We start from the raw sequence: 23,184 nt of genomic DNA on the forward strand, positions 1-23,184 counted from the left end.
ATTACATTCTAAGGTCTAACTCACATTCATACATACTAGGGACAATTTAGACAGGATCCAATTAAAGAGGAAGTAAACCCTGATGAGTTTACTTCCTTTTTCATTCCCTGCAAAGGTAAAGCATAATGGCATAATGTATCGCATTATGTGTCACTTACCTGACACAGGAGCCAGCGATGTCACTGCTGTCCCCTGCACATCCATCTTCTCGGTGGGTCTCGCTGCTCCGCCGCTGTCATTCGGCAAAGCCGTGATGATGTCACGCATGCGCACGGGAGCCACCACGCGTGGCATATTGCCGTTGATGGGTGCCGCTCTCAGTGCGCCGCATGCTGTAGACAGTGGTGCCTGTCTTCTGGCAAATATCTCCTAAACCGTGTAGGTTTAGGAGATATTTCTTGGACCTACAGGTAAGCCTTAATCTAGGCTTACCTGTATTTCAAAGTGCGTTGTAAGGGTTTACAACCACTTTAACCTACCAGCATGTCTTTGGAGTGTGGGAGGAAGCCAGGGTGCCTAGAGGAAGCCCATGCGGGCACAGGGAGAAGATGCAAACTCTAGGTAGGTTTTGTTGTGGTTGGGATTCGAACCAGTGACCTTTTTTACTGCTAGGTGAGTAGTGCTACTCACTACACCACTGTGCCACCCCATCAAGTGGCTGAAGGCATACGACCTGGAAGGAAGACCAGGTGATGATGGAAGTGCTGGGGACCCACCGGATCGGTCCCAGTGCTGTGCTGCAGGACACCATATGACAGGTAAGTCTGCCATAATGTACTAATGTGCGATGCATACTAGTACCATTATGTCATAAACCACCTGCGGGTGGCCCTTACAAAAAAATAAAATAAAGGGGACTTTACTTCCACTTTAAAACAGTGAGTGATGACTATCATAAAGTCAGAAAAATACAGTGACCTGTCACATCCACTTTATTTCCTTTTGTAGTATCCCTTATTCATCCTATTTAGAGAAGTAGCCCCCCACACTCAGCAGTTTCCTTGCTCTTTGCTTCGACCAGAACTCTCAACTCAGCACTCCACTCACACACTTCTTCCCTGACTCATACACCCGGCCAACCAAACAAGGCTCACGTGGCTTCGCGCCGCATTGTGGGATTTGTAGTTCAGAGTTCTCTCTGTACTGTGGCAACTGCCCTGCGAAGGACTACAATTCCCGGTGGCCCGGAGTCGGCCTGCCTGTGCTGGTTCAGCTGTATCCTGTTTTGAAGAGCACAGGGAAGTTGAAGAGTCTGGGTGCAAGTTGGTGCAGGGGAGTGAGCCTACAGTGTGAAAGGTACAGAAATCAATCGTTCTGTCTCTCCAATGTTTTATTTGATATAATTAATCAGGCTGTGATTAAAAGCTTATAAGCATTTGGTTGTAGTGGCATGACATTTAGCTCAGCCATGTACATTCTGCTGTATTGGAAGCTGTAGTACAGACAGCAATCACCTTTATATATGACACATAGTGCATGGAGCTCAGGGCTAATGTATTCAGTCCCTGCAGGCTGCATACATGTTGATATAACACTGTTATAGATGGAGTTTATCTTTGCTAATAATTTGACAGTGACAACGGCTGACAGTCTTTTTGTTTATTATTTTTATGTTGTCGCCATCCCATGTAATGCTGCGCAAAGTGAGCGCGGGGGGTTCGGAATATATAGAATGATATACAAAGAGCAGACGCACAGTATAAACAACATACAGTGTTGAGTGTCAACACTGCCCTGAAGAGCTTACACTCTAAAGAATATGGGCCTGATTATTATTCTTATGCAGGATTGATATCATTCCAAAAGTTACCACAGGGCTTTAAATATAAAGGGAGACAGTACAGTTACAGTACATAACGAGAGGGATGGAAGAGGCCTGTTCATGAGAGCTTACAATCTAATAATTATGTGCTTTATTGTAGGAAAAGTGTCTGTGAGCTTGGTTTGAAATTTCTGGACTGTTGTCACTGGTGCATTTGCACGTGTTATTTAAAATGCAGTGTAATTATGTATAGTACCCCATATAATGTGCACCATGCATGCGTTTTTACATGCGTTAAGCATTTTGGAAAACATGTGCAAAATACAGGAAAAAAACGAAAATATACAGTCAGACCCATAAAAAAAAAGAACAAAGGAAAATGGTCCCTAAGGGGAAAACTGGTTACCATGTTATAGATGGATTTACAGTGTGCAATACATTTTGTATTCAAATATCAAACGACAACTGTACACAATCTGCCAATAAACTTATGCACAATATTCATTCTATCAAATGATTACTTTTAGCAACCTAATGGCTAAAGTAGAGGTAGAAAAACCTAAAGAGCTGAGATTCAGGTGGCCCACCCCTGCCATGGTCCAGGGGAAAACTAGGATGTGCAATAACTTTCATAGATATCCAGGCTTTGATGCTTTTCACCAGATAGAGGGATCAGGGATGAGCTTTACAACTCCATTAAGGGAACAGTGGAAAAATTTGTGTAAGTGAGTGGTATGCACTTTTTCTGTTGGACTATATAACACTTCTTTCATATAGAATGTCCAGTGGCAAACTAGAGGAGTGCGCATGAAAGGCTTTTAGGTTGCCCCTGGACTTTCTATATGATAGAAGTGCTATATAGTCCAACACAGCACTGTTAATTGTGAGGCATTGCTTTAAGTTGTTCTAAAGCCTGAAGTTTTTTTGTACCTTTTAAATTGGTTGTACCCCTACCCAGTGCTTCCATCTTCCCTACATCTCTTCAAAGTCCAGAATTTATACAGCTTGTATGAGCTTTAAAAAAAAAGAAAAGGGGGGGGGGGGGAGAAGAGCTGAAAGCGGAGTTTCACCCAAAAGTTGAAGTTCCTTTTAAGAACTCCTCACCCCCTCCTATGCCACATTTGGCGTACCATTTTTTTATTTTTTTTGGTGGCGGGAGGGGATACCTAGTTTTGACAGATACGCAGCTTCCGCTCGGGCCATCCCAGAAGATTGCCATTGAGGAGGCGCAGTGCACACCCAGCTGTGAAGCCACAAGCTGTCACAGCCGGGTGCCCACACTTGTTATGCTGGGAAGAGGCTAGAGAGAGATCCGAGTGTTCAGGCGGCCGCATTGCTGGATCATGGGACAGGTGAGTGTCTGTTTATTAAAAGTCAGCAGCTACACTTATTGTAGCTGCTGACTTTTAATAAACAAGAAATCTGGAATTCTGCTTGAAGTTACACAGAGCTCAGTGAGGGGATCTCTGAGAGCTGATTGGAGCGAAGGGACACCTGCCCCTTCATACGGCACACAGGAACAGAGCTGAGGTTTACTCCCCTGTCACCTTTTTTCTCTTGTTGTCAGAAAAACTTGTCAGAAGTGATTCATGCTCAAAGCAGAGGAACAAAAACAGCGGACAGAAATTACACTTGGTGCTCTGAATTGAGACAAGTACACACTATAGAGGGTTATGTTTTTTTTTTTTTTTCATATATCATGCCCCCCCCCCCCCCCCCAACCATCAGTGGATGATCAGAGACTGCAGACATAGTACAAGAGATTAGACCAGTTTCACACTGGAGGCATTTTTCAGGCACGTTGGCATTAAAAATGGCGCCTGAAAAAAAGCCTCATCTTTAATCCCAGTGTGAGAGTCCGAATGCCTTCACACTGGAGTGGTGCGCTGGCAGGATGTCAATAAAAAATTCCTGCAAGTAGCTTCTTTGAAGCGATTTAGGAGCGGTGTATACACTGCTCCTAAAGCACCCCTGCCCGTTGAAATCAATGGGCAGTGCCTGCAGAGCGCCTTGGACACTTTATTCGGCCACTAGCAGGGGTTAAAGGTACCTCTAAAACTACGTTAAAGGGCTGCTAAAACTATCAGCACTTTACTGCCGACACCCCCGCGCTGTCAGTGTGAAAGGGCTCTTAGTAGTCAAATCGCATCACATTTGCTCCGAAATGCGATTCTGGCAATTGCACTGTGTTCTGCCATCTGTTTTGGATTGTCATTAATCTAACATTGACACCCGCAGCTGATTGCATGGACACTGTGCTGTTGCCAAGCAGTGTGATGTAGGAAAATGCAGCAAATCTTTTGCGTTTCCCGCATTGCTTCTGTGTGAACCAGGGCTAATTCCGCGTACACACGAGCGTAATGTCCAACAGAAAAAGTCAGACGGAAGCTTTTCATCGTATATTACGATCGTGTGTATGTCTCATTGGACTTTTTTTTTTTTTTTTTTTTTTTTATTCTGACGGACCTAGAAATAGAACATGTTTTAAATATTTCCTACGGAACCAATTCTTATCGGAAAAAACGCTTGTCTGTATGTTGTTCCGATGGACCAAAAACGACACAGGCTCTGAAGAAAGTAAGAGACGGAGGCTATTGGCTATTAAACTTCCTTTTTTCTAGTCCCGACGTACCTGTTGTACGTCACTGCGTTCCTGACGATCGGACTTTGGTGTGATCGTGTGTACGCAAGACCGTTTCAGCTGAACTCTGTTGGAAAAACCTTCAGAGTTTATTCTGATGGGAAAACCGATCGTGTGTACGCAGCGTAAGAGTCCATTCACAACAGCAACTGTGTTAAAACACAGTTACTGGTGTGCAGTGTGGGGGCAGCAGTCGGCTTCATTAACCACTTGCCGACCAGCTGCCCTTATTATACTGCAGCAGGTCGGCTCGATCCTGCAAATTTCCGTAGCTGTACATCTGTCCCTTTTAACTGGTATAGCAGGCAAGCGCATGCTGCATGGCCACCCGCGATTGCTCCATAGAGAGCCAGAACGGGGATCTGTCAATGAGAACAAACAGATCCCTGTTCGGTCAGTGGAGTAGATAGAGATTGTTTGTTCCTAGTGATTAGGAACAGTGAGAGCCAGGTCACACAGGGGCGACTCAGATCCGACTTCAGGTCGCCCCTAGTCGCCTCAGGTCGGACAACATGTAAAAATCAATGTAGGTGAATGAGAGCCGTCTTAAAGAGGAAGTAAACCCTGATGGGTTTACTTCCTCTTTTTTTCCCTGCAAAGGTAAAGCATAATGGACTACTATGCATCGCATAGTAGCTCATTATGTGTCACTTACCTGACACAGGAGCCAGCGAAGTCGCCGCTGATCCCTGTAGTCCGCCGCATCCATCTTGCTGGTGGCGTCTCGCAGCTCCGACCAATGACAGCGGTGAAGCCGCGATGACGTCACTCCCGCGCATGCGCACGGGAGTCGCGTCTCGCAGCTCCACCGCTGCCATTCGGCGAAGCCGCGATGACGTCACTCCCGTGCATGCGCACGGGAGTCGACAGATTAGGCAAATCCATTCTTGGACTTGCCGCATTTAGTGCGCCTGCGCGCCGCTGTCTACGGCGCATGCGCCGTAGACAGCGGTGCCCATTTTCGGGCAAATATCTCCTAAACCATATAGGTTTAGGAGATATTGCTTGGACCTACAGGTAAGCCTTAATCTAGGCTTACCTGTAGGTCAAAGTGGTTTGAAGGGGTTTACTTACTCTTTAATGCACACTACTGAAGTCGCTCCGACTTCAGAAAAGGTTCCTGTACTACTTAAATCTGACTTGTAGGCGACTGGTACCAGTTTCAATGGAGGTTGCCTACAAGTCGGATCTCCGTCTATACGGAGGTGACTCTCACGGAATTATCAGCTCTGAAGGGGGAACTCCACGGCAAATTTCTGAAAAAAAATTTGGCGTGGGTTCCCCCTCCGAGAGCATACCAGGCCCTTAGGTCTGGTATGGATTCTAAGGGGAACCCCCTATGCCGAAAAAACTGCGGGGGGTCCCCCCCAGATCCATACCAGTCTGGCCCGGAAGACGGACAGAAGACCCCCGGAGCTGTGCAATAAACTATTTTAACCCTTGTGCGTTGTGTTTTTTTTTTTACTTACCTTTTTTACAGGTGAATTGGTAGGGGTACATTATACCCCATACTCATTCACATAGGGTGGGGGGCCGGTATCCGGGGGCCCCCTTATTAAAGAGGGCTCCCGGATTCCGATAAGCCCCCCGCCCGCAGACCCTGACAACTAACGGCCAGGGTTGTCGGGAAGAAGCCCTTGTCCTCATCAACATGGGGACAAGGTGCTTTGGGGCACCCCCCCATGTTGAGGGCACGCGGCCTGGTACGGCTCAGGAGGGGGCGCTCGCTCGTCCCCACCCCCTTTCCTGTCCGGCCGGGTAGCGTGCTCGGATAAAGGTCAGGTATGGATCTGGGGGGGGACCCCCACGCCGTTTTTTCGCGTAGGGGTTTCCCCTTAGAATCCATACCAGACCTAAGGGCCTGGTATGCTCTCGGAGGGGGAACCCACGCCAATTTTTTTTCATAAATTTGGAGTGGAGTTCCCCCTTCAGAGCTCATTCTCTGATTGGCCACGGCAAAAGTCGCCTGACCTGGGGCGACTTAAAGTCGTGTTGTAAGTCTCCCCAAATCGTGTCTAAGTCCTGTTCAAGTCGTCTCCAAGTTGCTTCACAAAGTCGTCCTGGAAGTCGTGTCGCCCCTGTGTGAACCGTCTCTGATCTCTCTGTACTCCCAGTCAGTCCCTTCCCCCCACAGTTAAAAACACCTCCCTAGGGAACACTCAACTCCTTGATCACGCCCTAGTTTTAACCCCTTCCCTGCCAGTGACATTTATACAGTAATCAGTGCATTTTTATAGCACTGATCGCTCTATATAAATGTCACTGGTCCCAAAAAGTAGAGAAGAAGAAAAAAACAATGTAGAAGAATATACATATTGGCCTAAACTGATGACAATTTTTTTTTTGGTGGGGGGGGGGGATATTTATTATGGCAAAAAGTTAAAAAAAAAGATTGTTTTATTTCAAAATTGTCACAATTTTTTTGTTTATAGTGCAAAAAATAAAAACCGCGGAGGTGCTCAAATACCACCAAAAGAAAGCTCTATTTGTTGGGCGGGGGGGATCACAAGTGTGGGCACCCGGCTGTGACAGCTTGCGACTTCACAGCTGGGTGTGCACTGTGCCTCCTCAATGGCAGGGCAATCTTCTGGGATGGACTGAGGGGAAGCTGGTTATCTGTCAAAACTAGGTATCCACTCCCCCCAATTTTGTTTGGGTACAGTGTGGCACGTTAAAGCGACGCAGTGCTGTATCGCAAAAAATGGCCTGGTCATTAAGGAGGTAACAGTACCACAGCGTTACATTTCATAAAGATCTAATGGCTGCAGCACAGTGCAATACTGTGTATTACATTGTACCTCGCTCTACCGAAAAAAGTACCTAATGCCATAGTTTTTCTGTGAACACCACTGCAACACAGTGGGTTACACTGGCCATAATAGGAAATAAGGCTTTTTTCTTTGTCCTAAATTAGGACTCTGTTGAGCAAGACTCTGGTGTGAATGGGCCCTAGTGTTTCAGACTCTGGTCACTTTGACCATGCTATTTCCCTATGGTTCCCGAACCCACAAACGCGCTGCATGTTTACATGCATGGGGGTGCCATTGAGAATGTATGACAGCCTCATGGGTTTTCTCACAGCAGATGGTTGTGGGTGCGGGAATGGCTGTGATACCCACAAGCATAGGTAAATTGATTCACTTGCAATGAATGTAGAGCGGGTGGGTTGGCATGTGATGTAGGAATGCACAAAATGTGAAGGGGAACTTTTTATTTAATGCTTTGTCAAAATCTATTCTACTTGTTTTCTATCTGGTCAGTTAGGCCTCATGTACACTGCTGCAGGTATACGGATGGACGTTTAGGAGTAGTTGGGCTTTTTTCAGCTGCCCCTGAACTCTCCTGTTATCTTATCAGTACATGTACACAGGGTTGTTTCTAGGCAGTTGAGTTTAGAGGCCTTTTTTGGAATGCAAAAAAATTCACTAAGGACAGATGTTCAGAGGCATTTAAAAAGGCAAATGCCTTGTGAACACATTAACTCTCATTTAGTCGCGTTTCGTTTACAGACGTTTTCATTTTTGCCCATTTTAAAAACGCTTCTAAGGCTGCTTTCACACTGGGGCGGTATTCAGGCGTTACAGCGCTAAAAATAGCGCCTGTGTAACGCCTGAAAAAAACCGGCCCCTTTAACTCCAGTGTGAAAGCCAGAGGGCTTTCACACTGGAGCGATGCGCTGGCAGGACGGTGAAAAAAGTCCTGCTAGCCGCATCTTTGCAGCGGTGAAGGAGCGGTGTATTCACCGCTCCTAAACCGCTCCTACCCATTGAAATCAATGGGACACCGCGGCAATACCGCCGGCAAAGCGCCGCTGCAGCGGCGCTTTGCGGGCGGGTTTAACCCCTTTTCGGCCGCTAGCGGGGGTTAAAACCACCCCGCTAGCGCCCACACACCGCCGCTAAAACGACGGTAAAGCGCCGCTAAAAATAGCGGCACTTTACCGCCGACGCCGCTCCCGCTGCAGTGTGAAAGCAGCCTAAATGCAAACACGGCAAAACTGACATTTTAGGCTTCATGTACATGGGACGTTTTTCAACCTCTCCTGAATGCTGGAACATCATAGCTAGTAATCCAAAAACGTATTTAGAAGCCATGTTCAGGAGTGTTTACTAAAGATAACCTCAGGAGACCCTCCCATATGATTAGAAAGCACTAAAAACAAAAGTATTTATTAACTATTTCAGCCATTCTGTGAGAGAACAGTGTGAGTAGCAGCTGAGAAAGCAGTGTGCTTGTAGCTAGCTGTTATTTTTTGGTTGGTTTGTTAATAGGGATCCCATGATGAGCATGTGTGAGGAAATGCTCCTGATGTTGCTTTTGCTGAGGCTCCAAAGACGTAGAAAATTGCTAGAAGACCAGAGCTCCTCGCTACTGGACACATCCATTGACGGCTCAACGCACGTCCTCAGGATACTTTTCTAATATGTATGTTCAGCTGCGTAATTACTCAGAAATTTTTATTAATTTTAGACGCATGTCAACAGCCACCTTTTGACGTTCTCTTGGAAAAGGTTAGACCCCGTCTAGTTCGCATAACACGTGAGAGATTGATATAGGGTTACAGGCTGGTGGAAGGAAGAGACAATTGTATGATTCTCATTAGCTAGCTGGAAAATTTTATAACCTGTTGTGTGGTAAAGAAATGCAAATAGCCAGACATTAGGGTCTCAAGCTCAATGTGGGGGTCATCAGGTTAAATTCTCAATGGTTGATGGGTGAGTAAAAAATTCCTATTCAACTTCAGCGTCAATTCAAGTCGTGTATTGTACAGCATAATTGGCTGATGAGTGGGATATCACATGGTATATCAAGCTTGCAGACAGTGATAATTGTGTTTTTGGTGTGTTTTTAGCATTTTCCGGGCTCAAAAGTAATAAATACATTTTCACTTTTAAAAACGCTACTAGACGTAAACGTGGGTAGCCGCGTTTGAAATGCCTCTAAACACAGTTTCTGAACAAGTTCTTTTTTGGGTTCCAAAAAAAGCCTTTAAATGCAACTGCCTAGAAACAACTGTAAACGATCTTGTGTCATGTACAAATAATAGCGCCTGAAAAAAAAAAAAATAGCACCCAAAAATAGCACCTGAAAAACGCCTCCCCTGCCTCTCCAGTGTGAGAGCCAGTGCTTTCACACTGGAGCGGTGCCCTTGCAGGACGGGAAAAAAGTCCTGCAAGCAGCATCTTTGGGGCATTGCGGGAGTGGTAAATACACTTCTACAACTCCGCTACCATTGAAATCAGTGGCCAGCGGTGCCGAATCCTTTGACCCTTTTAAGCACTGCTAAAACTACGGTAAAGTGCCGCTAAAAATAGTGCAGCTTTACCGCCGATGCCCGCCCCAGTGTGAAAGCAGCCTTATTGTAATGGAGAATTCTCATCTCCATAGAGTTTAATGGAAAATGCTTATGTGTTCAAAGACAAAGTGATTCCAGTGTGATTTTTTTTTTTTTTTTCAACCAGCTATAGTGTCTTTATGAACTGATTTCAGGAATGAGAGAGAATCGCAGCTGTACCCAAATTGCATTGGAGCCACACTTGAACCCGCATGAAGTCGGACTGCACGTTATCCTTGAAATAACGCTAAAAACCTCAGTCAAATCCCACTGCATAAGTGTGAACCCAGGCTTAGTGTGTTTTCAGTTTGAGGGGGGTGGAAGGGGAGATAGTTCTATGCCTGAGGTTGGCTTCAAAGCATACCTATGATAGAGGAGAGAATAAACTTGCTACCCTGTTTCCCCCGAAAATAAGACCTAGCGTGATTGTCGGTGATGGTTGCAATATAAGCCCTACCCCCCAAATAAGCCCTACCCCATTTCCCCGAAAAGTAACCCTACCCTGAAAATAAGACCCACAAGGACTTTAATTAGGGCTTATATTGCAGCCATCACCGACACGCTAGGTCTTATTTTCGTGGAAACGGGGTATATACCAGCGCCTGCCTAAAGACGGGACCTGCTGCCTCTGTGTACAGCTGCTCATTGAGATGCATCAAAAGAGGCAGCTGTATATGGTTGGGCAGCATGGGTTGCCTAAAGCACTCATGTACACTGACATATGCTTCCAGCATAGGCTCGTAGTCCATGGTATTACTGTAGTGTAATTTGTTCCAGAAGAATGCTTGTGATCCAAAGTACTCGTATATCAAAGCGAGTTTCCCCATAGGAAATAATGGAAACTCAGATAATTGGTTCCACTACTTGTCTATGCAGTACCGCATGTGGCCAGAGGTGCGGGGGTGCCAGAGACACTCAGAAACAATTCGGAGACGTGTGAATACACTCGGGAACAGAGTGTCTTCTGCGCTCCCACACCTCTGGCCAAAGGCGGAACTGTGATTATCACTAGCAGGTATGGAAGCCACTTGTGATAATCTCAAGAGAATCCAGCAAGCATGTTGTAACCATGAGTTATTGGTACATTCAGCCTGCCCAGTAGCAGCTTGAATCTCCGCTGATTCTTGTTGAACCGGCCAAGATTTGAACCGCGTACGCCCTGCCTTAGGCGTCTAAGTAGTGGCTTGTCATTTTAAACTCCTTATAAATTGTATGGAGAGTTGTAAACCATTCTTTTCAAAGGTACAGGATTCAACTGTGTTGTGTTTCTAAACAGAAGTTGTTAAGCCTGTGCACCGAGAAGATACCTCCAGCATTGCTCAGCAGGAGAAAAAAAGGCTAAGAAGTTTTTTACCTGATTTACTTCCTTGTAAAGCCTCTGCCGAGGTCTTTTTTCAGGTACTTTAAAGACATGATATCAGTTAAATAGTCCGAGGGGGGCCATTGTCTTGTCATGCCATGTGTATGGGCCCTTTAACCACTTCAGCCCCTTCCTGACCAGGCCATTTTTTGTGATAGGGCACTGCTTTGTTTTTTATACCTGGACTGCGATATTGCAGCAGACATATCGGACACTTTTGACACATTTTTGTGACCAGTGACATATATAAAGCGATCAGTGCTATAAAAATGCACTGATTACTGTATAAATGACACTGGCAAGAAAGGGGTTAAAACTAGGGGACGATCAAGAGGTTAACTGTTCCCTAGGTGTGTGTGTACTGACTAGAGGAGGAGAGAGATCAGTGTTCATACACACGATCTGTCTCCTCTCCCCTGAGAGAACTGCAATTTGTGTGTTTGAACACAGATCCCAGTTCTCACTCTGTCACGAGCGATTCCAGGTCCTGGCAGTCATCGGGCACTCGCATCGGCTCTGGGGACACGTTTCCTACAGAGTCTTAAAGGGCCGACGTACAGCTATGATGGCTCGCCCAGGGGAGCCATCTTGCTGCAGTATAACTGCAGCGGCTGGTTGGGAACCGATTTAAATAATCCATATATATTGAAAATGCACATATGAAGTAACATTAGCTGTAGAGTGAGTTTTTCAGGGTTTTTGTAGTAGCGTGTTTTAGCTTTTTTTTAAGCAAAACGATACTCCCATAAAAGCTTATGACTCAAAAACCATGATAAATGCCGAACAGTCGCATTTTTCAGCGTTTTTAACCACTTCAGCCCTGGAAGAATTTACCCGCTTCCTGACCAGAGCACTTTTTGCAATTTGGCACTGTGTCGATTTAACTGACAATTGCACGGTCGTGTGACGTTGCACCCAAACAAAATTGATGTCGTTTTTTTTTTTTTCCCCCCCACAAATAGAGCTTTCTTTTGGTGGTATTTGATTGCCTCTGCGGTTTTTATTTTTTGCGCTATAAACAAAAAAAGAGCGACAATTTGGAAAAAAACAATATTTTGCTATAATAAATATCCCCTTTTAAAAAAAAAAAAAAAAAAAAAAAAAAAAGCTTTTTTTTCTCAGTTTAGGCCGATGTGTATTCTTCTACATTTTTTTTGTAAAAAAAAAATAAATCACAATAAGCGTATATTGATTGGTTTGCGCAAAAGTTATAGAGTCTACAAAATAGGGGATAGATTTATAACATTTTTATTATTATTTTTATTTTTTACTAGTAATGGCGGCGATCTGAAATTTTTTATCGTGACTGCGACATTATGGCAGACACACCGGACTGTTTTCACACATTTTTGGGACCATGCTTATAAGAATGCGCTGGTTACTGTAAAAATGCCACTGGCAGTGAAGGGGTTAACACTAGGGAGCGCTCGAGGGGTTAACTGTGTTCCCTGGGAGGTGATTCTAACTGAAGGGGGATGGGACTGACTAGAGGAATTGACGGATCGTGGTTCCTAGTTAATAGGAACACACGATCTGTCACTCCTGTTAGAACAGTACAGGGAACTGTGTGTTTACACACACTCGTTCCTGTTCTGTATCTCATGCTCAGGATCGCAACTGTCGCCGCAAGCATTGGCACCCCTGCACGTGCCTGCTATCCTGACCCCGCGAGCCAACGTATAGCTACGGCGGCTCGGGCAGGTTAGCCAACCTGCCACATTGTAACTGCGTCGGTTGGTCAGGAAGCCATTAAAGAGGAAGTAAACCCTGATGGGTATTTTACTTCCTATTTCATTCCCTGCAAAGGCAAAGCATAATGGACTACTATGCATCGCATAGTAGCCCATTATGTGTCACTTATTATGTGTCACTTACCCGATGTCACCGCTGTCCCCTGTAGTCCGGCGCATCCGTCTGTTCGGTGGGGTCTCGCAGCTCCACCGCTGTCATTCGGCGGAGCCGCGATGACGTCACTCCCGCGCATGCGCACGGGAGCCGTCACGCGCGGCAGCTCCGTTTTTGGAAATGCCGCGCTCAGTGCGCCTGAGCGCCGCTGTCTACGGCGCATGCGCCGTAGACAGCGGTGCCTGTCTTCGGGCAAATATCTCCTAAACCGTATAGGTTTAGGAGATATTTCCTAGATTAAGGCTTACCTGTAGGTCAAAGTGGTTTGTAAGGGTTTATAACCACTTTAAGCTGTTTTCAGCTTTTTTCAGAGTTAGGGTGTCAAAACCCACTAGTTTTTTTTTTTTTCAGCTAGAAAAGCCCCTGCCAAAAAACTGCTGATAACAGCCTATGCGTGCATGGACATGTAGCGCCCACCCCATTCTGGTGGGTGCTAAATAGGTTTTCTGTATATAGTGAAAGGTAAATTTAGCCAGGGCCTTGCACTTTTCTAGGCCTGGTTGTTTATTTTTGAGATGGGAGTGATAGAATAGAGGGGGGTGTGGCCACCTACACTCTGGCTCAGAGAGATCCCCTCAGCCTTTCAGTAAAATGTTCTGGAAGGGAGGCAGGACTTGGGACTGAAGTGGCAGGCAGCTTATGTGGAGAGCTGTGGACCAATCATTAATTTGTGTTGGCAGGGGCAGGACACAAATATAAGCTGGGGGTCACATGCTTCCTGGCAGGAGAAGGGGAGAAAACAAGATGTAGTGTGGAGCAGGCTTGAAGGCCTGGGGGGTTCAGAGACCCCAGTGCTGGATAGCAGGAGCGGGTTTCAAGGCCTGGGGGTTCAGAGACCCCAGTGCTGGATAGCAGGAGCGGGTTTCAAGGCCTGGGGGTTCAGAGACCCCAGTGCTGGATAGCAGGAGCGGGTTTCAAGGCCTGGGGGTTCAGAGACCCCAGTGCTGGATAGCAGGAGCGGGTTTCAAGGCCTGGGGGTTCAGAGACCTCAGCGCTGGATAACCCACACAGTCGCAATGTAATTCAGAGGAGAAACCGAGTGTCCCAGCTTTGGATGCACCGGACCATGCGGAGGAGGAAGTAGATGAAAAGCGGACGGAGGACACTGAGTTTGACCTTCTGTGGCAATCATGGACTGTCGATGGGAGGTGAGTAAAGGGAGTGCAACCCAGCAGTGCTTATCTGTCAACTCACTATGTGTCCAAGGACCTAGTGGGGGACACTTTCCAGAACTGACATTGGGTGGATTTACAAGAGTCAAGGTAGGCGGTGAGGCCTGGGACTTTGGAATCTACACCCCAAAGCATTATTCAGAGTGGTGCTAGTCGGTTCACAAAAGGAAAGTGCACAGGATCAGTCAGGAACCAGTATTACCAAAGGCAACTCATATACGTTATTCAGCATGTAATGTTCACCAAGTTCAAGCAATCAAGCCTTTTGAAAGATAAAGACTGTCTGCTGTTTGTGGATCTTTGCATGGGAGGAATGGAACCAGCTAACGCAAAGGTAAGGAACAACTTTGCAGCTCCCAAGGGACACATAGGATAACATACTGGGAAGTTTATTGGCTGCAGAAAAAAAACATCTGAAGGCAAAAAACAGCAGCTGTAAAAACATCCAGTGGGCATGAGGCCTAAAGATTTTTTAGATTGCTTTATAAACACTGAATAATATAAACAATTGCATTTTTAATTGGATACTCCAGCATGTTACCAGTGTTGTGTTCTAGAACGTCTGTACAGGAAAGCAAAAAAATCAGATGCAAGCAAACCTCTGACCCTGTATGGGTTAAAAAACTTCCTACTGGAACTGTGGGCATGGCAATCGGCTACAGAATATTTTCTACATTTGGTATTGTTCTTTCTATAGATATTCTCCTGTGACAGGAGAATGCATTTATATTCCTCGTTGCTGAACGTATTCACTATCCTTTGACTGTATAAGGTCACACAATTCCATACACAGAAGTTGTTTTTTATAAGAATTTTTAGAGCTGAACTCTAGGCAGATATAAAATGCACACATTAATGCAGCTGTGTAATTAACTACTTGCCGCCCATGCTATAGCCAAAAGATGGCTACAGTGCGGGCCTTAATTGCCTGGGAGGGCTTTCCTGGATGTCCTCCTGAGCAAGCTCTGTCTGCGTGACCTGCTCTGTGATCACCGAGTCTGAGACTTGGCTGATCACAGATCAGAGTAAGGGGTCTATCCCGGCCCCTTACCACGTGATCAGCTGTCAGCCAATGATGACTGATCACGTGATGTTAACAGAAGCTTGGTAATCTGTATTTTTTTCCCCCTCACGCTGTCAGAATTACCTGTTTTTCAAAATTTTATAACAAACGTTTTTTTTTTTTTTTTCAACATTTTCGGTCTTTTTTGTTTTATTTAACAAAAAAAAAAAAACACAGCAGCAATTAAATACCACCAAAAGAAAGCTCTATCTGTGAAAAAAAATTATAAAAATTTAATTTGGGTAAACTGTAGTGTAACTGTGCAATTGTCAATCAGAGTGACAGCGCTGAAAATTGATCTGGGCAGGAAAGGGGTTTAAGTGCCCAGTAAGCAAGTGGTTAATACATCACTAAATTATTATTTTTTTTTTTTACATATAAGCAGTGTAAGTAGCTGACTTTTACCTGGTTGTCAGCCTCTTCTAGTCCCTGTATGGCAGAACTGGAGTGTAAGAGGAAGAAAGAGCACAAGATGCCAATCAGTTCATGACGAGACACATGCCGGTAGGAAAAAAAAGCGGAGAGACAGAATAATGAGCTTGTCACTGTGCTGCCTCACCTTTTTCTGTCTTGTCTCGAGCTGTGGTGGGTACAAGATGACCTGGGCTCAGGGGTTTTGTGGGTTCATCAGACAGAGGACCTCTACCTGCAGCAGAAGTGTACTACAGGGAAAGTCTCTGGATTGAAGGTGACTATTGCAGCAAAAGCTGGTTTTCTTTATTGGTCTTTTTAATTGGCCATTTATTTTTATCTTGTTATCTTTGATGTGTTTTACCTTGCATTTTCCATCAGAGATACTGCTGCAGGTCATAAACATAGATAAAGCATTTTGTCATTCATACCTGGCTGAAGATATATTTGTGGGACAACAACTCTTAAAGAGCAATGGATTTTTTTTTTTTTTTTTTTTTACATTTATGAGAACGATACATTTGAAAACAACATTTTAGAACTCGCCAGACAGTTTTGATGGACTTTGATAAGAACCAACTTTGTTTAGGCTCCATTACACATAAAAACAAATATGATTTTTTGTATTATAATGGTGCAGTCTCTGTAAAGCAATATTGCGGCAGCCTTATTTTTTGCTGTGTGTGGAAAAATATTCCACAATCTTCCTGGAGCTCATTCTGTTGACAGCATTCAGGATGTCCCCCCAAACGGAAACTATGAAGACATACTTTAAGATAACACACAGTAAACTTTTTTTTTTTTTGCTAAAATAAAGAAATTGCAAGGGATTTTCTACTGAATTTAAAGCTGAACTGTAGGGACATAGAAAGTCGAATGAACAGCAACAGCACTAGCAAATTTAAAGTTTGTGAGCTCAATAAAATAATAAAAGATTAGCCTCCCATCTTTTATTTAAAATATTCAGGAATCTACATGCTCAGTGGGGAGAATCTCTCAGCTGATCTCCACTGAGCAGACGGATGACCGGTCCTGTTCTCCGCTATGCAGAGCAGACCAGGACAGAGCCTGCTCTACTCTATGGGGTGGTCTTTTTTCTATCTGATTGTCATCTGATCCGACCCGCTGGACAGATGGAAAACGCATCGCCATAAGGGTCCTTTCACACGGGGCGGATCAGTGCTGATCCGCCCCGTGGATATCCGCTTGCTCAGCGGGGATCGCTGGAGCGATCTACGCTGAGCAGGAAGATGACAGGTCTGTCTCTGCACACTGCGCAGGGACAGACCTGCCACAGTGCCGCTCTCCCCTATGGGAGATCGGGTGACGATGGACACTGCGGTCCGTCGTCACCCGATCCTAGTCAAGGACAGATGGAAAAATTGCTTTTTCCTCCGTCGCACTTTTTCAGATCGGTGCGGCTCGGATGTCAGCGGACATGTCACTGCTGACATCTGACGCTCCATAGAGCTCTATGGAGCATCCGTTCAGGTCCGCCTGAAAAACTGACAGGCGGACCTGAATGGATCGGTAGTGTGAAAGGGGCCTTAGTTTGTTTTCAGCAGATTTTATCTGATGCTCAGCAGATGTCAGCAGACGCATGTCTGCTGACATCTGCCTCCCCATAGAGGACAATTGGTGGCCCGATCGGGTCTGCCTGAAAAACGTACAGGCGGACCCAACCGGTCTGATTGTGTGAAAGAAGCCTTAGATTGTAAACGTGAACAGGCAGGGCCTATTGACTCCTCTTGTAGTGAATTGTATTGTAACTGTTGTCTGCCCTCAATTTTTGCACTAACTGTTGGCGCTATACAAATTCTGTATAATAATTCATCATAAAACCTGTTATTTTAACTCTGTTTTTCTCAAGTAATTTTTTTTAAACATGCAAGAACCCTTGGATATAACTTTCTGGTCTGAGGGAACCATAGTAATACGGTAGTTATTAAATCTACAGTTTATAGTACGTGTGATGGTCACTGGGAAGAATGCTCCTTACATTTGTCTTCGTTGGGAAGACTCCCCCTTGCATATGGTTCAGCCAAGCTCCATCCACACAGACAAGATGGATGGAAACATTTTCTACACCAACCCCCCCCCCCCCCCCCAACTGGGGCATTGCTGGCAATGGCACCCGCTTTTGTCAGAATATACGACCAGTGGCTGCAGTGTGCGGTGCATTCCACTGCTGTTCAGTGCCATCTGATGCAATGTGGAGAAAGTGCAGACGTACTGCATTTTCCACACTACATCGGCACACAGAAAACCATAATTTTATATGTGCTATAGCAGCAGGGCCGGTGTTCTATCGGATAGTGCCCGCTATCGAGCAGTGCCCAGGATGTACGGCACATGGGCCGTATGGAACAACACAACAGCTGATTTTATGATCAGCTGTTGAGACGGTGCCTGCACACAATAGCTGACGGAAGAAATTTTTCTGTTGGATTCTGCCTTGCGCTGGTGAGGCATGTTCATGTCGGTGTGGGGCAGATTTGTACATGTTGGGTGTGTATTTTTAAAAGATGGGCATGCCCTGTAAGCGTCCAGGAAAAATAGCAGGAAAACGTTTTTTTGCAGCAATGCCCATCCTTTAAAAATCCGCCCCCAGCATGTACAAATCCGCCCCTCACCTACATGAACACGCCTCGCCAGCGTCGGGCACAGTCTGACAGAAAAATGTCTTCTGTCGGCTGTTGTGTGCAAGCACCGTCACAACAGCTGATCATAAAATCAGTTGTTGTGCTGCTCCCTGCGGTGCATGCACGATGCATACCCTGTTCCTCCCAGGAACTTCTCCATAGCGGATACTATCCGATAGAACACCGGTGTTCTGTCAGGAAGTGCCCGTACAAGGAGTGCACCGCACGGAACAGCACAACAGCTAATTTTACAATCAGCTGTTGTGACGGTGCCTGCGCACAATAGCCGGCGGAATACATTTTTCTGTCAGATTGTGCCTTGCACTGGCGAGACGTGTTCATGTCAGTGAGGGGCAGATTTATAAATGATGGGCCAGTGCTGCAAAGATGGGGGTTGAATTTTTAAAGATGGCCAGTGCTGAAAAAAATATTTTTAAAACCTATGTGCAGATTAGAGCAGGGCTTGACAAATTTGCTTGGAATCTAGGAGCCAGGTCCGTAACAGCGATCCGGACCTGTCCCTGGCCTGACATGGAGACGAGTGAGGGGAAGATAGTTGGGTATCAATTTACTCGGCGTATTTTTCACAATATAAAAAAAAATTGGGCTAACTTTACTTATTTTTTAATTAACCACTTCAGATCCGCGCTATTGCCAAATGACGGCATTAGCGCGGACCTACATTTTCAGGACTACGTCTATTGACGTCGTCCTGGTTACGAGCGGCCTGCGCGCCCCCTGAGGGGCGCGCGCGGCGCGCTCTGTGATCGGCGAGTCCGTGAGACTCGCCTGATCACCGATCCGTGTAAGGGGTCGATCCCGACCCCTTATCACGTGATCAGCTGTCAGCCAATGACAGCTGATCATGTGATAGAACGGAGCCGGTAATCGGCTATTATTCCTCCTCGCGCTGACAGCGCGAGGAGAGAAAAAAAAAGCCGATCACCGGCGGCCGTGATCGGGACATCAGTCCCGATCACGGCCATCAATACAAGGGACCACCTGCCACCTGCCTGTGCCCACCTGCCTCCCGCAGTGCCATCCTGAAGTAAAATAAAAGAAAAAGTAAGTGCCCCCCGTCAGTGCCCCCTGTCAGTGCCCATAGTGCCCACAGTGCCACCCACAGTGCCACCCACAGTGCCACCCACAGTGCCACCCCACAGTGCCACCCAATCTGCCTCAAAGGTGCTGCACCCCAGTGCCGCCCATCAGTGCCCAGCAGTGCCGCCCATCAGTGCCCAGCAGTGCCGCCCATCAGTGCCAGCAGTGCCACCTATCAGAGCCACCTATCAGTGCCACCTATCAGTGCCCATCAGTCCCATCTATCTGTGGTACCTATCAGTGCCACTTATCCATGCCACCCATCCGTGCCATCTTATCTGTGCCCATCTTTGCCCATCAGTGCCGCCTTATCTGTGCCCATCGGTGCCGCCTTATCTGTGCCTATTAGTGCCGCCTTAACTATGCCTATCAGTGCCCACCAGTGCAGCCCATCAGTGCCCACCAATGCAGCCCATCAGTGCCCACCAATGCAGCCCATCAGTGCCCACCAATGCAGCCTATCAGTGCCGCCTAATCAGCGCACTTCAATGAAGGAGAAAAATGACCCGTTTGCAAAATTTTATAACAAACTATTAAAACATGATTTTTTTTTTTTTTTTTTTTGCATCTTTTTTTGTTTGTTTAGCAAAAAATAAAACTCCGAGCTGTAACTAAATACCACCAAAAGAAAGCTCTATTTGTGGGAAAAAAATGATAAAAATTTCATTTGGGTACAGTGTTGTATGCCCGCGCAATTGTCACTCAAAGTGCATCAGCGCTGAAAGCTGAAAATTGGTCTGGGACTGAGGGGGGTTTAAGTGCCCAGTAAGCAAGTGGTTAAATAAATGTATTTTTCCCCAAAAAAATGCGCTTGTAAGTCCGCTGCGCAAATACGGTGTGACAGACAGTATTGCAACAAATTCTAGTCGCACATGCGACCTGGCGCCCGGGGGTTGCTGAACCCTGGATTAGAGGGTCCTGCAACAAAGCTGAGACACATCATCAAAATCGACACTGACACTACTGTGGCAAATGGCTTGTGTTAGCTAGCTAGATACGACCTGCAAACCCACCCATCAACATAGAAAAGTTTCTGTTGACTAAACACGCCCGCAAGTGTCCAGGAAGAATAGCAGAAACAGTTGTGTTTTTGCAGCACTGGCCATCTTTAAAAATTCCACCCCCATTTTTGCAACACTGGCCATCATTTTATAAATACGCTCCTAACATGTACAAATCCGCCCCTCACTGACATGAACACACCTCGCCAGCACTAGGCACAATCTGACAGCAAAATTTCTTCCGTCGGCTATTGTGCGCAGGCGCCGTCATAACAGCTGAAGGTAAAAGCAGCTGTTTTGCCGTTCGGTAACGGCGCATGCGCAGTACATCCCGGGCACGTCTCGATAGCAGACACTATCCGACAGGACATTGGTGTTGTGATAAAATGACCAACCTGACAGAATGTGCAACCCGCGTCACTTCCTGTGACGTGGAATTGGCTGTAGCTCCAAACCATGCGCACTGTGTCTTCATCCCTTCAGTGGCTGACGTCAGTGCATAGAGAAATTTGCCTGACAAAATGCTCAACCGACCACTGCACATGCATACGACAGAAATCAACTAACTTAAAGAGAAAGTAAACCCTCTTAAAAAAACAAAACCAAAAAAAAACTAGAAAAAAAAATCCTGCAAGAAAAAGGCATAATGAGCAATTATTCATAGCTTACTAACTCATTATGTATTACTTACCTCACATCAAAGCCCAAGCAGCGGTTCTCATCTCTCCCTCCGGCCACCGGAATGTCGTCCCGGAGTTACTTCCGGGTATCGTGGCTCTGGCGCTGTGATTGGCCGGAGCCGCGATGATGTCACTCCCATGCATGCGCCCGGGTGCCGCCGGTAATGGCACGGAGGCTGTAGCAATGGCACTTAAGTGCCATTGCTACAGTTTTCCCCAGTGCGCATGTGCCCATGACATTGGCACATGCAGGGGACATCTAACTCGTGCAGGTTTAGAAGATATCCTGGGTAGCTACAGGTAAGCCTTTATTATAGGCTTACCTGTAATATAAGGTTGTAAAATAGGATTTACAACCACTTTAAGAAATTGACATGCTAAGCCCATCTTGGTACAGCTTTACACTCGACCTCATCACACCTACAGTAAGCAGACGGGCAGCGGACATCTTGCTACACCAAACCCTGTTTTAAATTACCAAACTAATTTGAGCAATCAAGCTTATCTACATAAATATAGTATAGGCAGTGTGATATGTGAGGTGGGGGCACCACAAGGAGATTGAGGGGGGAAGGGGTTTTGTGTTAGGAGGAGGAATTTGGGGGGCAGCAGGAGAAAATAATAGTCAATATTGATTTTGGGGAGGGGGATGATAAGAATAGGGATTCTGGGGATTTATGTTTGGAGGGGGATGAGAGAAGAGGATTTGTGTTAGGAGGGGATTTGGGGGGGGGGCTGTGCTAGAAGAGGTGATACTGTAGGGGGTGGAGGTTATTTGTGTATTTGTGCTCGTAGGGAGTATTGGGGGTGTTTGGGATAGCAGGGGGATAGGGGTGGATGATTTGTGCTAAGGGTGGTGGTTTTATTTATTTTTTGGAGGGGGGGGAGGAGTTTATTTGTGCTGGTGGGATTTTGGGGGTGGTGGGGGCATAGATTTGTGCTGAGTTGGAGAAAGGGGCCATTTGTGTTGACATTAGGAGGTAATTCTCCAGATTAGTTCCTAATTTATTTGGGGGGGGGGGTTTGTTCTAGCACATAATGCTCATACATCTTCGGGGGACACAGTTTGGCATGTTTGCCCTGGGCTCTAGGTGACCTTTTCCCAGTATTGTCTAGCAGTGCCCTAGACCTGCCCTTAGGCTGGGTTCACACTGCTGCGGCTAGGAGACCCGGATGTGATTCGCACCGCACTGCAGTGCAAATCACATCCGATCTCTGTGCGATGCGAGTTCAGCCATACAGATAGTATGGCTGAATTCGCATCGCACCCGCCACAAACTCGCACAGGACCCTTTTTTTGGTCCGCAGCAGAATCGGATCGCATGGGTGTTCACACCATGCGATCCGATTCCTGTCCGAGTTTGCAGATCGCACTGTGATATGTGAACTGATCTGGGGGCGTCATTAACGTTTCACTGACACTCCCAGCAGTTCGCATAGGGCAGTGTGAACTGCCGGCGGGAGGCATGCAAAACGGGAACCCGCCGCGGATTCGCGGCGTTCCCGCATCGCTTCAGTGTGAACCCAGCCTTATACAGTGTGGGAAAATCCAAGTCACTGCAAATAGTATGAACCACTTCAGCCCTGGAAGGTTTTACCCCCTTAATGACCAGGCCATTTTTGCAATATGGCACTGCATTATTTTCAATGACAGTTGCGCTGTCTTCTGACACTGTAACTAAACAAAATTTATGTCCTTTATTTTATTTTGGTGGTATTTGATCACCTCTGTGGTTTTTATTTTGTGCGATATAAACAAAAAAAAAACTTTTACTTTTACTTTTTTCTATAATGCATCCCAAAAAAATGATTTTTTTTTCATCAATTTAGGCCAATATGTATTGTTCTACATATTAGTAAAAAATATCCCAATAAGTGTACATTGATTGGTTTACTGGTAATGCTGGCGATTTTTTTTTTTTTTTTTTTTTTTAGCAGGACTGCGACATTGCGGCCGACAAATCTGACCCTAAGTGACACATTTTGGGAACCAGTAACACCAATACATTCATCAGTGCAACAAAAAAAAATAATGCACTGATGACTGTATTGCTGTTACTAGTTCCCAAAAAGTGGCATATTCCTGTTCTGCCTCTGTTGGAATGATCGTG

At 45.9% G+C, this 23,184-nt stretch overlaps 1 protein-coding gene across 1 annotated transcript in view; it reads left to right on the forward strand.

The window, feature by feature from the left end:
- The first annotated feature begins 1,151 nt into the window (after positions 1-1,151).
- Positions 1,152-23,184, forward strand: part of SLC38A9 (solute carrier family 38 member 9) — a 252,387-nt gene continuing 230,354 nt past the window's right edge. Inside the window, exon 1 of the mRNA XM_077462717.1 lies at positions 1,152-1,296. The gene's annotated coding sequence lies outside the window, so the exon portion shown is untranslated. The remainder of the gene's footprint in view (positions 1,297-23,184) is intronic.

The sequence above is a fragment of the Lithobates pipiens genome, unplaced genomic scaffold (assembly GCF_037356315.1).
Source record: "Lithobates pipiens isolate NorthernLeopardFrog02 unplaced genomic scaffold, aLitPip1_a1.2 Scaffold_3, whole genome shotgun sequence".
Classification (NCBI taxonomy): domain Eukaryota; kingdom Metazoa; phylum Chordata; class Amphibia; order Anura; family Ranidae; genus Lithobates; species Lithobates pipiens.